Below are 15,584 nucleotides of genomic sequence, written 5' to 3'. Positions count from 1 at the left end.
CAGCCTTGCCGACTCCTTCCGTCTGAGCCGTCCCGCGGGTGCGAGGTCGCACTGGACTCTCATTCGTGTTTCCCGGGAGGCTGAGGCTGGATTGCCGCCTGCTTATTTGCTGGTCATATATTTTCCTTGGTAAACCGTATGATCCTTCCTTCTGCTCTTTTTTTTTTTTTTTTTAAATTGAGCAAACGTATTGAATCTTCAGCAGCCAATGTATATTCAGGACATAAGCCCTTTGCTAGATATGTTTTTCAATTTTTTCCCTGGTCTCTGACTTGCCTTTTGATTTTATTTACAGTGGTTTTGGAAGAGCAAAATTTTAAACTTAATTATTTCCAAATTATAAAATATTCTTTCATAATTTCTCCTTTTTTTCTTTAGAGGTATATTTATTTATTTGAAAAGTAGAGTTACATAGAGAGGGAGACATGCGACTGCGCACACACACACACACATACACACACAGATTCTTTCATGTGCTGTTCATTCCCCAAATTGCCAGGACAGCTGGGTCTGAGTTAGGCTGAAGCCAGGAGCCTGGCACTCCATTCCGGTCTCCCATGGGGGTGCAGGGTCCCCCACACTTGCACCAGCCTCTGCTGCCTTCCCAGGTGCATGAGCAGGGAGTGGGATCAGAAGTGGAGCAGCCGGGGCTCGAACTGGCACCCATGTGAGATGTCTGTGTTGCACGCCATGTGATCCCTTAACCCGCCACCCCACAGTGCCCGCCCCTGGTTCCTGCTTTTCAATGTCCACTTAAAGATAGCTTACATGATCAGGGTGAGTGCAATAGTCTTGCAGGTTTCTGTCCAAAAGGACGAGAGTTTTAGCTCATACGCTGTGGGCTATAACCCGTTGAAGGTAACTCTTGTGCATGCCAGGAGGCCACAGTCGAGGCTGGGTTTCCTCTAGTGGGATCCACGCGTCCTGGACCACCTGCTGAGAGGTTACATTCCACCTTCTTGTCTTGTTTTAAAATCATCTCTATGGTTCAAGTTTTAGCTTCTCCCGCGCCATCCCTCCCTCCTCGGGGCTCGTAGTGGGTGTTTCCTCCTTCTCCGCGCTCCAGGTTTAACGGTACCATGTAATCACACAATAGTCAATGGCCTCCCAATGCATTATTTCCTCGTCTACTCTTTCCGAATCTGGGCTGCGATTGCCATTTTTCTTTTAAAAGGGCCTCAAAACCTAGATAGCATTGTTATTATTTTGGGGTTAAATCCTTACCTTTTCAAGAGAAACCTCCTTGCCTCATTCCCACCTTGCACTCGTCAGCATTTGGCCGCTGCAACCCAACAGCAGTGGAGGCGGCTCTGCAAGGAGGAGACCTCTGTCTCGGCTCCTGGTCCAGGGGGCCACAGCCCGAGGCCAGGCAGCCCCACTGGTGCAGGCCCGACTGACTGATGGGGTTCTTCCCGTTCTGGGGCACTCGGAACCTTGTACCCCAAGAGTCAGGGCGTGTGTGCGTCCCTGTGCACCTGTCGGTGGGTGGTCTCCCGCCTTGTGTGGCAGCACAGGATGGAATCACGGAGCCCCCCACTGGCCACCGTATCGCGTCAGTCACCTCCCCGAAGCCCGGCTCCGAACACTGTAACTGGGCTTAGCGTCCTCCAAGCTGTGGCTTCGGGGCTCAGAGTCCTTCAGGGGTTCCGGGAGATGGGCCACGTTCAAACCACGGCCCCACGCTCCGCACGAGGGAGCTGAGCGCTCCGTCTGGGGCACTCCGTGAGGACTCCCACACTGCTCGTTGACTTCGTTCTCCATGATAGTCCCGACGGAACAGGAGCCAGGGACGAAAGGGCCCTGTGAGCACGTGGACCACGGCCTCCTCCGTGCTCCACGCGCCTGCCCCGCCCTCCTCCCTCTGTTCCCCCCGCCCGCCGCTGCTCCTGCTTCCCCGGGTGGGACTTCGCCCTGTTCCTCGTGCACGCGACGTGCTCCGCGCTCCTGCAGCCTGCGACGGCGCTGTTTCTATCGCACCGCCAGCGCGTTGGCCATTTTTTCTTCAAATCTGCATGCATGACGGTGCCCGCTGCTGCCCCGATGGGCTTCCTCTGCCCACGTGTGAGGACACGCCGTGCTCCCGCGCGGCCTGGCGCGCTGCCTTCTCCCTGTTCCGTTTCCTGCTCTCTGCGTGTGGCTCGTGGACGGGCTCTGCAGCTCCGCCGCACTCCACTTCCGGCCGTGCGTGGCGCAGGCGTCCTTCCGCCGGTTGCTCTGTTTGATCCTGGCGCTGCCAGTGGTGGTTTCCTCATTTTTGTGCTGAGGTTAGGGCTCGGCTAAAGCCTGAAATACTCCAGAGTGCTCCCTGTCTCTCGTTTGTGGTCCATTTTCCTGTTTCCCAGGGTTCTGCCCCCAAAGGAGGGCCCCTCCGAAAACCCCGAGCTCTTTCCCGCCCCGGGAACTGGCCCAGCGGTGACTTGGGCCCTGCAGGGCTGTGCTCCCGGGCTCACGTCCCACAGCTCCTGGTCTTCAGCCCCAGCTCCACACACTTCTCCGTGCCCCCCAGTTGTTTGAATAGGGAAGTGAAGTCTAGTTCCCTTTCTTCCATCACGACCATAGAGGGCCTCACCACTCCCAGTTCAGTTGGTAAAGTTAGGGAGCGTGGGGCCAGCGCTGTGGTGTAGCGGGTAAAGGCCCGCCTGCAGTGCCAGCATCCCATATGGCTGCCGGTTCGAGTCCCGGCTGCTCCACTTCAGATCCAGCTCTCTGCTGTGGCCTGGGAAAGCAGTGGAGGATGGCCCAAGTCCTTGGGCCCCTGCACCTACGTGGGAGACCTGGAAGAAGCTCCTGGCTCCTGGCTTCGGATCCGTGTAGCCCTGGCTGTTGTGGCCATCTGGGGAGTGAACCAGCAGAAGACCTCTCTCTCTCTGCCTCTCCTTCTCCCTCTGTGTAACTCTGACTTTCAAATAAAATAAATCAATCTTTAAAAAAAATTGTATCTCTTTCGCTGGTCATCTCCCCGAGTTTCGGGAAATGCACTGCGATGCTGGCGATCAGAAAGGGAGACAAGGAGCACCAAGAGCAGGATCTGCTCACTAGAGAACCGGGATGCAGTTACAACTTGGGGACTCAGTTCTTTTTCGTTCATTTGGCATTTACAGAATCCTCAACCCAAGGAGGGACCTCACATCTGATTTGGGACCAGCACTGTGGTGCCACAGGGCAAGCCGCTTGCACTCTCGCCATTGCATACCGCAGTGTCAGTCCCAGTGCCAGGTGCTCGGCTTCCGATCCAGCTCCCTGCTGGCACGTCTGGGGAAGCAGTGGAAGACGCACGTGGGAGACGCAGCTGCGGCTTTAGGCTCTTAGCCTTGGGCCCAGCCCAGCCCCAGCGTGTGGACACTGAGAACCAGTGAATGGAAGGTTCTCCATGCACTGTGTGTGTGTGTGTGTGTGTGTGTCTCCCTCTGTCACTCTGACTTTAAATCAATCGATCGATCTTTAGAAAGTCGATTGTCTTTCCAGGATTATGGTGCATGAGCAAGAATGTTTGCCGTGAAAGTTGAGTGAAATTGGAACTTGAGTGAAGTACATGCACACACACAACACATACATGGACACACACACAGATAGGAACACACACAAACATATACACACACGCAAGCACACATAAACACACAGCCACATGTATATACACACATGTAGATACACACAGAAAAATATACACACACAAACACACACATGGACACACACAGATATGGACACACACAATTATATACAAATACACACACAGACACACAAGCACACATAGACACACAGACACATGTATATACAAACACACATATAGATACACACAGAGAAATGTACACGCACACATAGACAAACACACCTGTGGACACACACATACAGATATGAACACACACAAACATATACAAACACACACACATAGACACACAAACACACACAAGCACATATGCCATAGGAGGGACCTCCAGAAATTTCAGAGAACACACATGTCATGGAAACTCTGCACGTGTTTTAAGATCTGTTTGCACCAAATCAACTTATCTTTAATCCCATGCCCATGCACACACATGTGTCTACTCATACATACATGTTACTGATGGGACTCTGAAAGTAATTTGCTGACTGTGTAATGCATAACACAGATTAAATTACCCCTTACACGAAAGGTGTTGAACTCTAAAGTAAAATTCTCTAAGGAGAAGGTGGTACTTTGTAAGTTCTAAGACTCTTTGAAAAAGCATCGTCTTTCAGGGCTTGAAAGCCAACTGTTTCTGTGGGCTGTGTCAGCTTCCTTTCACCTCCGTATTTATTTTTGTCTGTGACTGGAATTATGGAGATGGGCTGAGGATTTCCTCGGCAGTTTACAACACACACTGCCTTTCTTCACCCACCTAACTCCCAGCTTTCCCGCCCTTACAAACCGGGTAGTCATTCGGTGGAAATCAGCAGTACCGAAAAACGTGCTGCCATTCGTTTTTAATAGACATCTCCTAATAGTTAAAGGGCAACTCAACAGCAAAGTGAATAAGCGAGCATCCTGCCTGCCAAGCGAGCCGGCACGATAATCTCGACCTCTTCTGTGTCTTTCAGTCATCCGGAAGTAAGCCGTGGGGGACAGGAAGCCTCAGAATCTGGAAATGGGATTCCGAGAATAACGAGTTCCCCTGGACATAGCCGGGGGGTGGGGGGGTGGGCGGAGCGGCCGCGGGCATCTCTCCTTCGGGACCGGCAGCGCTTCCCAGGTGTCTACACCCATGGAGCAGGTGCACTTGGCTCTGGCAGCTGGCGCTCCGTGTGGCCACCACTGCCACTCCCTGGGCCCCGGGCTCCGCCTGCCCATGTGCGCAGAGTGCGGTGAGCAGCGTCCCTATTTTAAACTAGACATGCACACCCATTTTCCTTGAACAGTTTTTCTAAAAAGCCTGATTTGGCACCAAGGGATGCATAAGTTGTAGGTCCAATCAGCGGGGCTCCTCCTGGACAGAAATGGACCTGTGAGCTTTGGGTAACACTGGGTATTCATTTTGGGGGTGGTAGGAGGTGTTTGTTCTTGGGTCACTCTGGCCACATAGGCCTTGGGTGCACAGTCACAGGAACCCCACCTCGCTCCCCGAACCCCAGAGCACCATGTCCCCATGTCTGTTTCTGGGGTCCAGGGCTGGACCTGGGAGTCGGCTCCTCACAGCCCCCACAGTGTCTCCATGAGCGACACGGGGCCCTGCCGCTGGTTTCTAGGCAGAACCCTCATCGGGACTCCCCTGCCCCCGAGGCGCACCAAAGGGCCACCCCAGGGCCACGGGCAGCACAACCTCACCCTGGGGGAAGCATTTCTGGTTAGGAGGTGTTTCTCAGTGGGCCAAAGGCTGCGTTGATTCAGCAACGCAGTGTCTATTTTAGCTCTTGCCCTGGGTGACTGAGCCGGCTGCACTGCTCCGCCTGGACGTCGCTTGGCTTCTCAGGAAGTCGCTCACCCCCCCCCCCACCCCCAGCCAGGCGCCCTGCCAATCAATGGCTCCGGAGCAAACAAGGCAGAGGGGAGGGCCCTGTGCTGGAGGACCTGCAACAACCAGACGTGTGCTATGTTCTCACTGGAAATGAGAGCGAGAGAGAGAGCGAGAGAGAGAGTCATTTCTATGGCAACAGTGCATTTTCCCTCAAACTTGTAGAAATGGAATTTCCACCGTTTTAAAGCCTAACCACCCGGAGCAGGCTCGGCACCAGTTAAGACGCTCACGTCCCGTGTTGGGGTACCTGGGTTTAGTTTCGGTCTCCCATTCCTGCTAGTGCAAATCTGGGGGTGCAGCAGTTAAGGCTCAAGGGGTTGGGTTCCTGCCACCGAGGCTCTGGCGCCAGCCCAGCCCTGGCCCTGGTGGGGCCGTCTGTGCAGTGAAGAAGTGGATGGGTGGAGCTCTTCCTCACTCGTGCTCTCTCTTCTCCACTCCAAAAAAGGAAAAAAAAGTTTGGTCCTCTTCTTTGGAGAGCCACACGACGTGTAATAGATTAAGAGACGTTTCTATGCACCGCAGGTACCACAAGAACCAGACCATCAAAATTCAGTCTGCATTCTGCAAGGAGAAAAATTTGCAAAGATTAATTGGTGGAGACAAGATACGCTGTTAATAAAAGTCCCGTGAAGGGAAATCATCAGAGTATCAATTTCCTACTCTGCTTTAGAACGCAGCCCAAGGACACAAGCCGACTCCTAAAAATGAGATTTAATAACTTTCTTTTCTGCTTGTGTTAGTCTGTAGGCAAAATTTTGTAGTTTTAATAATCATCTCTGACAGTAATAAGTTCCTCCAGTGTTTAGACCTCCCTAACAATGCGTGGCTATAATTATTGAAGCAGGGGATTAAACAAGCTGCAGAAAGAGGAATAAATATGACATTGTGTTTTCCGAAAAATATTAATCCTTCCTTTGTGTTTTTGTTATTCGAGTCTTTTGATCGGCGCCTCTTTGCCTGCCGAGGGCCAAGGTGGCACCTGCTCGCCAGGGCAGCCACTCGTGCGGCCCCCACCCCCCACCCCCAAGGAGAGCTGCTCACGCTCACGCTCGCGCGCTGCCCGGTCCCCAGATGTCCAGACTGCGCCATCACGCCCCTCCACGCAGCACGTTCAATGGAGTGCCTTCTTCAGACTAAATTTGCCAGTTTCTTAGCCACTTATTGAAGCTCAAGTCCCAGCCGCCATCACCCCTCTGCCCACAGGAACCGTCCCGCCTCTGGCCCCCCGGGGATGGCTCCCCCTGGTTCCGCCCCTCTGGAATCTCCCCCCAAGTCCCTTCTGCCAACTCCTGCTCCCGTGCCCCTGGAGTCAAATGCTGAGTCATGCCGGACTGCTCCCTCGTGCGCAACTGGCGAAGGCTGGGACGCGTTTTGTCTTTGCTGTCACACGTCAGAGTGGCAGTGGAGAGGCACTGCTGACACCAGCTGGCAGAGGCCAAGACCAGTGCTGGGCGTCCTGCCATGCCCAGATGGGCCCCAGCACAAAGACGCACCTGCCTGACCAGAGGGCTTGAGCTCCTGTACTGTCCGTGTCCAGTCCACTCATGATTCCCAGCAGCTTGCTAGGGAGAGAGGAGAAGCCACGCGTGACTTTCGGGCAGGGAGAGTTGGTAAAGGATTTAAAAAAAATCGGAACACAGCAGGTGTGAACATTTTTGGCACATTTTTAGAGATTCGGGAGTCTGTCTGACTCTTGAAAACTGCCCTAAGGATCAGCGAGCACGCACGTGGCCGGTTACCCGTGAGCGTTTATGACGGGTTCAGGAAGGCGCCGAATCCGGGCAGATCCACGAGGTCGGAATTCGCCGTAATGAAGCTAAAATAGCGCTCTGCTGCTTTCACGATTCTCAGCCAGAGAGTGGCGTTCCCAATAATTGCACGGTACAAACGTAAAAGCGCTAGAGGCCAGATTCCTTCAGAGACCAATGTGTTTGACTATTGATGTAAATGTTTCACCTAAGAAATCTACATATACTGATGTATTGTGGATTGTGGCTGTCTAAAAAAAAGGAAGCACCCAGCCCGTGTCAGTAGCACCCAGGGTGAGAGCGCACGCTGCAGGTGTCGAAATTCCCAGAGATCTATCCTACGCCTTTCCCCATCAGCACATCCCTCTCTGTCCCGCCCATGACAGGAAGTGTCACGCATACCTGATGGCTCGTGGTCTTTCCAGCCTGGGTCCCTCACACATCCTCGTAGGACTCTGTCCAGCGCCATGCTTGGCATCTCCCTTGGATGCCCAGGAGGGACCTCGACCGTGCAGTGACCGAGACAGAGCCACTAACCCTGACCTCACTTCTCCCTGCTCGGTCACCTCCAGAAGTGGGACCAATACTCACCCAGCTGCTCCAGCCCTGAACTGGCCAACACGGCCACCGCCAGCCCATGAGGCCCCTGAGCTCTTGAAATGTGGCCACATTAAGATACTGTGTAATGTAGAGGCTCACTGCAATGAGAGAGAGCGAGAGAGAGAGAGAGAGCGAGAGAGAGAGAGCGGGAGAGAGAGAGAGAGAGAGAGAGAGAGAGAGAGAGAGTAAACCATGGCATTAAAATGTTTATATCAAGTACGGGTTGGGATGAATATGACAGGTATCATGGACTAAGTATTGCAGTGGATCCTAGGAAGATGGCAGAGCAGGGAACTCCAGAACTGGGAAGTTCACAGTCTGTGGAAATTACGGCACACACTCTAAAACAACCATGGGACCCAAGAAGGACTCCGAGAGACTCTGAATGACAGTGAAGACACAATGACGCAAAGCTTCGGGACTCAGCAGCTGTGGTGCCACAGGGGAATTCACAGCATGCTGGTGCTCCGGGCAGGAAGGCTCTCCCATCGATGCCCTGACTCCGGGAAAAGAGCAAACTCATCGCAAGCTAAGAGAGACAAACATAATAGAGACTAGAAAAAGGAACAGAGAAAATCAGTGAGTCCAAAGTAGCTCGTTGAAGAATATCAACAAAATGAGCACACAGTTAGCAAACTGCACCAAAAAAAGAGGGAAGACTCAGATCGCTAAGATCAGAAAATGGGACGTTACAAACAATTTTACAGAAATAAAAATCATCATTAGAGGTCAGCGCTGTGGCGTGGCTGTTAAAGCCGCTGCCTGCAGTGCTGGCATCCGTATGGGCGCTGGTTCTGGTCCCGGCTGCTCCACGTCCGACCCAGCTCTCAGATAATGGCCTGGAAACAGCAGCAGAGACGGCCCAAGTGTTTGAGATCCTGCCACCCCCACGGGAGACCTGGTGGATCTCCTGGCTCCCGGCTTTGACTGGCTCAGTCCTGGCTGTCGTAGCCATCTGGGAAGTACATCAGCACATAGATTTCTCTCTCTCTCTCTCTGTTCCTCTCTCTCTGTAGTTATGACTTTCAAATAAATAAATAAAACCTTTTAAAAAGGAAAAGGTAAACTCATTTCAAGTGATACCATCTTGTATGAAGAAATCCTTGGACAGTCATTCCAGAAAAGAACCGGTGGACCTGAGGATTGAATTGTCTTTCCGTACAGAAACAACGAATAATCTGAAAAGGAAACCACAAACAACTCCGTCTACAGCAGGATCAGAAATAATCAAATACTTGTGATTTAGCCAAGGAGATGAAAAGACTTACGCAGTTAAAACCTACAAAACGTTGCTGAAAGAAATGAAGGAAGACAAAAATAAATAGAAACACATCTTATTTCATGGATTAGAAAACTTAATATAAAGGTCCTTCCAAAGCTCTTGGAAAAGTGGAATTAAAAATGCTTATTTGGTTGCAAAGAATCGGGAACGCATGCGTGGGCCCCCCATGCAGGTGCAGGGGCCAAGCACTGGGGCAGCCTCCTCTGCCTCCCTGCTGCCTCGTGCAGTAGCAGGGGTTGGGTCAGAGCTGGGCAGCTGGGACTCCTACAGGCAGCGGCTTTCCCCACCGTTCCAAAGCACTGGCCCCGATCTTACGACTTTTTTTTTTAAATTGTGCACTGGGGCTGGCTCTGGGGAGTGAACCAGTGTATGGAAGACCTCTCTCCCTCTCTCTCTCTCTCTGCATAACTCTGACTTTCAAATAAAGAAATACATATTTTTAAAATAATTATGCATGGCTCGTGCTCCGTGTCTGCAGAACAGCTGTGCTCCCGGGGTCCTGTGCCCACTGCTCTCCCCGCCAGGAGCTCAGCTTCCCCTCACCACGTCCACATCTGGGTGGATCATCCCTCCGTGAGCTCCACCGGATGGGACCCTCTGTGTTCTGCTGGGATCTTGATGGACAGAATCTCTGGGCATTGCCACTCCTCTCAGCCGACCCGCACGTGGGCTCTTCCCAGCGCCTCGCCTGCTGGCTTTCGGACTCCACAAAGTCTCAGCTTTGGCTCCCAAGGTTTCAACCATCACAGATAAATTGATTTGCACATCTGTGTCCTCATTTCCAAACTCCCTTCCGTCACGCAGCCTCTTACACATGACTGTCAGACGTCCACTTCTTTGCTGCGTCCTCCAGGCGGAAGTTACCGGAAGGGTGTCCCGTAGGCAGCAGACAACGCCCGGCCCAGGGTCTGTCCCAGGAGACGCCGGGCTCCACATAGAGGGGTTTCTCAGGACCAGCTGCAGGAGACAGGACGACCCCAGGGTTTCCTCCAGGTCTCCCCTCAGTGTGTCGGGAAGAGTTGGCTGGGAGCACCTTGGGGGACACAGGCCACCAACAGAGGGACTGCCTGGGAAGGAGAAGATACGGGTGTGTTTGTGGGCAAGCATTCATGCGAGTGTGGGAGTGTGCCCATGGATAAACAGAGAGGGGCGCTCATGTACACAGAGCTGACATCCTTTTTAATGCCTGCCACCCAAATACAAATAAACTCCGTGGAGAAGGAGCGAGCTGACAGCACATGGCCCGGGTCTGCGTCTGGGGCGTGTGCAGGAACTTATTACAAGCAGTAGCCAGGGTTTTTTTTGATAAATGGTCATTTTTTATTCTGTTTTATGCGGAAGCTCAAAGCCAGAGAATGCGTCTCGCAGATCTTCCTCGGCTCCGAGCTCCGCGCCTGGGCTCCCCTGGGGGTTGGGATGCCCATGCAGCCCGGCACCCAGATCTCAACTTCTGCATTGATTCTTCACCTCTGCCCCCAAGAAGCCTCCACGAGTAGATTCAACTCACGGAGGCCGCCGGGCAGCGCAAGCGTGAGAAAGAGCGTGCAAACCCCACGTCCGGCTGTGCCATTTGTCACCGAGGCGCCTCTGTCATTTTTATCACCAACTTCCCACGCAAAAGATCAGCATCCCACAAGAGCCCTGTGTCGACTTCAAATTAGTCTGCGTGTTGAGCAGCGCTGTGGCGCCTGGCACAAAAGCCCACAGCAAACTGTGGCTGCCACACAGCCAAGGCCTGGCAAATCCCTGTTCCCCTTCTCCCACGGGGGACAGACGATGAGCGCCATTAATGAAACCATGCGGCACTGAGCCGGGGCCGGCAGTCGCCACTCGCTCTCCTGGCCGGAGACCTTGTCCCCAGCTCGGGGCGGGGGGCTGTGCTCCCAAAGCCGCTCGAGCTGGGGCCGCGTGTCTGGCCCACGCTGAGCCTCCCGGGACCTTGCGTCGAGGGCCTTCGTCCAGGCAGTGGGGAGTGGAGCCACGGAGGGGCCCGGAGGCCAGCCCCAAAGCCACGGGGAGCGGCGAGCAGAGCAGGCGCCGGCAGCTGGGCAGCCGAGGTCAGGCGGCCCCCGGAAGAGAGCCAGGCCATTTGCTGTCCTGTTCCCACAGGCGCTGATGTAGACGGAAACTTCCAGACGCTCCTGGGAAACGCAGGTCATGAGAGAATGACGCACGGAGTCAGAGCTCTGCCCCCAGTGCGCATCTTTTAATTCATAACTTCTGAGGTTTCCTGTGCTGACAGCGTGAGCCCCGGAAACTTCTCCCAACCCTTAGATGTCTTCTCCCAAAATTAGAAAATCCACACAACTATCAAGAAATAGATGTAGGAGAACTTCTGCACCGTCCTCAGCTCCGCAACGACCCTGGGGCGGGGCAGCCACAGCCTCTGCTGTGGAAATTTTACTCCATTTTTTTGTAATTTGATTTATGTACTTGAGAGTCAGGCACTTGTGCACACACACACACATGCATCCACACACATGCACACAGGTGCACACACACCTGCACACATGCTCACACATGCACACACATGTGCACACACAGATGCGCATACATACCCACACACATACATACATGCACACACATACATGTACACGCATACACACAGGCGCACATACCCACCCACACGCTTACATACATGCACACACACATGCACATAAACACCTGTGCATGCACACATGTGTGCACACACATAAACACAGAGATGCACATACATACCCATGCACACACATGCAAGAACACACATACACAGAGGTACACACACGCCCGTACACGCATGCACACACACGTACACTTATACATGTGCACACACATGCATGCATGCACATACATGAATGTGCACATACACACGTGCACACACACTTACACAAATGCATGCACACAGAGAGACAGAGATCCATCTGCTGGCTCATTCCATTGATGCCCTCAGTGGCCAGGGACAAGCTAAGGCCGAAGCTGGAGCTGGAAACCCAGCCCAGGTGGCGGGAACCGAACCCCTGGAGCCACCGTGTTCTCACCAGGGTCCACAGGAAGCCGGAGTCAAGGGCGGGGCGGTGCCTCTGCTACTGGCTCCCGGCGTCATCCTCAGTGCCGGCAGAGGCCCCTTCCACACCAGGGCTGTGCCGCTGGGCTCCATTTGCTTGTAAACAATGAATCCAGTTCACCCACGGCTCACCTTGTTCTTCAACCTGGTTTCCTCACTGACTGTCGCACACGGCCGTCTCAGCCAGCGGCTGTGGGCGCCTGTTTTCATCCCCTGCGTGCCCCCCAGACGACCTCACTGAGGGACACGCGCCGAGCGCAGCATTCGGTCTGCACACAGAGCCCTGCCCGTGGGCAGCCGTGTCCCCTGAGGGCGGGGGTTGGGACACTTGCCTCTGCTCCCGGCTGTTTGCTGCCTGGGACCCTACGGCAGGCGCCCACCCACCTGCAGGCTCAGGTCTCCCGTGTCTCAGGTGGAAGGTGCCAGAATCGCTTCCAGGTGGTGGTGCTGGCTTCCAGCCGCTAACCCTGCCCGGCACATGGCGGGATCTTTATTAGCAGTCCCTCCTTGTCGTTGTCGTTGTCGTTGTCATTGTCCTTGTCATTGTCGTGGTGATTCCGCGTCCTTGGAGGATTTCTACATCAGGGATCTTGTCTATAAATTCCTTATCTTTATTCCTTGAACGCACGGTCAGCTCAGAGGAGCGTGACCACTGCGGGTGGCGAGCCCTCTTTGCCCTGAGCACCATCCTGGCGACACCGGTGTTTCTGGGAATCGCGACCCCAACGCGCGCGGCCGCTCTGGCTCCTCCGTGGAGGGGAGAGCTTTGCCTCGCCGTGAGCTCGCGCTCGTCTCTTGCACTTTCGCTGAGCAGGATAGCTTCTAAGAGGAGCTGCTCTCCTCAACTCTCCGCAGCTCGCCTGCCCATCGTCTTCATCCTCACAGCCAAGGCTTCGCGAGCCGGCCCTTGCCGGGAAAGCAGGGCTCCGTGCTCGGGAGGGTTGTGTGGCTTGACTCTTGGGAGCCCTTAGCAACGGGCCCTCTGTTTGCGTTCCCACGGCGCAGCCACGGTTCCTCCATACGTGTGGCTGCGGTTTGTCCCCTGCACAATGTGTCTCTCATGTTCATCGTGTGGGTTGTGCTGCCGTCCCCTCTGACTTCATTCTCTCGCGCTCAGAACTAATCACGCTGTACCTTCAAGCGTGATTCCAGCACTCTCTCCGCCGTGCCACGTCTGCCTGCAGTTAATGTTCTTCTAATGTAGCCTTTAGCGCCACACGGTGCGTATTCCAGGCATCAAGGAAACACAGAATCTGACAACACTGAAATGAACCAGCAGACGGAGCAGCTGACAAGGCACCGCCATTTGCAAGTGCACGTGGGGGCTTCCCCTGGTGGAGCAAAACGAGGAGGCGGTGACCCCAGTGCTGCTGCTGTGGCCCGGGCTCTGCTGGGGCCCTCGCTGACCACACGTCGCTGGGAACTCACCAAATGCCAGGTTCTCTCGACTAAAGCAGAGGGGCCGAGTCCACAGGCACCTTCCTCAGACATCGCCCGTGGAGCAGACACGGCCGGTCCTCGCCCTGAGCTCCAGTCTTTGTCTCCGAGCCCGGTTCAGTCCCTGGGTGCTGCTCACAGCCTGCCCCGAGGGAGAAGGTCTGGGTCACGGTCAAAAGTTCCAGAGGAAAATAACACGGGACCTACACGTATGCGGCTCTGAGGACCGATGAAGTGTTCAAGCCACAGGCTGTGGCCAGTAGCCGCGTCATTATTCTTCATGAGGGATCCATGTGGCTTTCCCCCCTCGAGGGGCCCTGCTGTGAAAGTGTGTGTGCATGTGTGTGTACATGTGTGTATACATGTGTGTGCACATGTGTGAGTGAGGGACACGCACTTGCAATGAAACGCACCTGTATGTGACAGTATGTATGTGTTCTCAAGTGGGTACCTGACAGCCGGACACATTTTGTGCAGTTTTGTTCGTGTGTTTCAGTTATTTAACATGCTTTTACTCCAGGAATGCTAAAAAATCAGGTTGAATGGTTGATAACTTGGTTTATAATTTGAGGGGCAGAGAGAGAGAGAGGGAGGGAGAGAGCAAGTTCGCCCATCTGCTGGTTCACTCCCCGACGCCCGTGATGGACAGAGCTGAGCCAAGACCACAGCTTTCAGCCGAGGACTCCACCCAAGTCCCTCACGTGGGCAGCAGGGACCCCACTTCCTGTGCCGTCGTCTGCGGCCTCCCAGGGTACAACCTTGGACGGACGCTGGATTCAAAGCCAGAGGTGGGGCCAGGCTGCAGGTTTCTTAGGCACCATGCCAAGTGCCACCCCTGGGGACAGCTCTGAGGTGGCAGAGGCTGAGACCCAGTCCCGGACCATGCGGGAGTTTGATTTGTCTGGGGTGACTCAATATGAGCTAAGTGTGCAGGCCTGTGGGTCGCGGTGGCCTGGGCTCTGCTCCTGGTTTGAGGTCAAGGCCTCTGTCCCTTGGCGGGCTGCTCCCGTTCTCCCTCTCCGTCCTGCACCTGCTGTGCTGAGGGGGCTACAGCCTGCGAGCCTGGGGGTTACTGCTCACCCCACGGCCACGGTGGCCACGGTGGAGGGTCGGGCCTCCACCACCCTGCATCCGATCCCTGTGGGTTGAGGAGTGTCCCACACTCCTCAAGTTTGAAGGGTTAGTAGAAGCCCTGCATCTCTGGCAGGAGGCACATGGCTGAGAAAAGAGCAAGACCCTAAAACACTAGAAATGGACTGGCCACGCGACCCAGTGCGCCCACTACGTGGTGTGTGCCCAGGGGACTCCAGCACAATGACTCAGCGATCCCTGCTCCACTGTGTGATGGGAGCGCTGTCATGACAGCCAGAATCGGGAGCCAGCCCAGGCGTCCACCGTCAGGGGAGTGCATGAGAAAGGTGGCGTGTGTACACAAGGGAGTATCGTGCAGCGCTAAGAAGAATGGTGGGTGGCAACTTGGATGGAGCTCGAGTGAAATCAGCTGGACGCAGAGGGACAAGCGCCACCATCCTCTCCTGGGCATGGAGCTAAAATTTAAAAAACAAACAAAAAAAAGAAAAAAATGTTTATGTATCAGTATTGCTGCAAATATAGTTTTGTTAAACTTTCTCTTATACCTTTATGAAACCGACATGGTTAAGAATGTTATACTGTTATAGTTTGAATAATCTGTGATTACTTTAACATTTATGGTATATGGATGAAGTGGTCATTTTTTTACTCAATTATTGTTTATAGTTATTGTATTTATTCCCACTAAACTAGAGTCTTTTTACTTTTTACTTGTTAAGCTTCTTATTTGGTGAAGTATTAAACCTTTTTAGTGTAACGTAAATTGAAAATACATTATCTCAAAAACCAAAAAGAGAGAGAAAGAGAGAAGGGAAGAGGGTGGGAGGGAGAGAGAGGGAGAGAGGAAGGGGATATCATTATGTTCTTAGAATTTTATCTGCAAAGCACATTGAATCAGTTAAAAATGAATT

This window comes from Oryctolagus cuniculus, chromosome 11 (assembly GCF_964237555.1).
Source record: "Oryctolagus cuniculus chromosome 11, mOryCun1.1, whole genome shotgun sequence".
NCBI lineage: Eukaryota > Metazoa > Chordata > Mammalia > Lagomorpha > Leporidae > Oryctolagus > Oryctolagus cuniculus.
The sequence above is the reverse complement of the archived record's forward strand: the minus strand, read 5'-3'. Positions refer to the sequence as shown.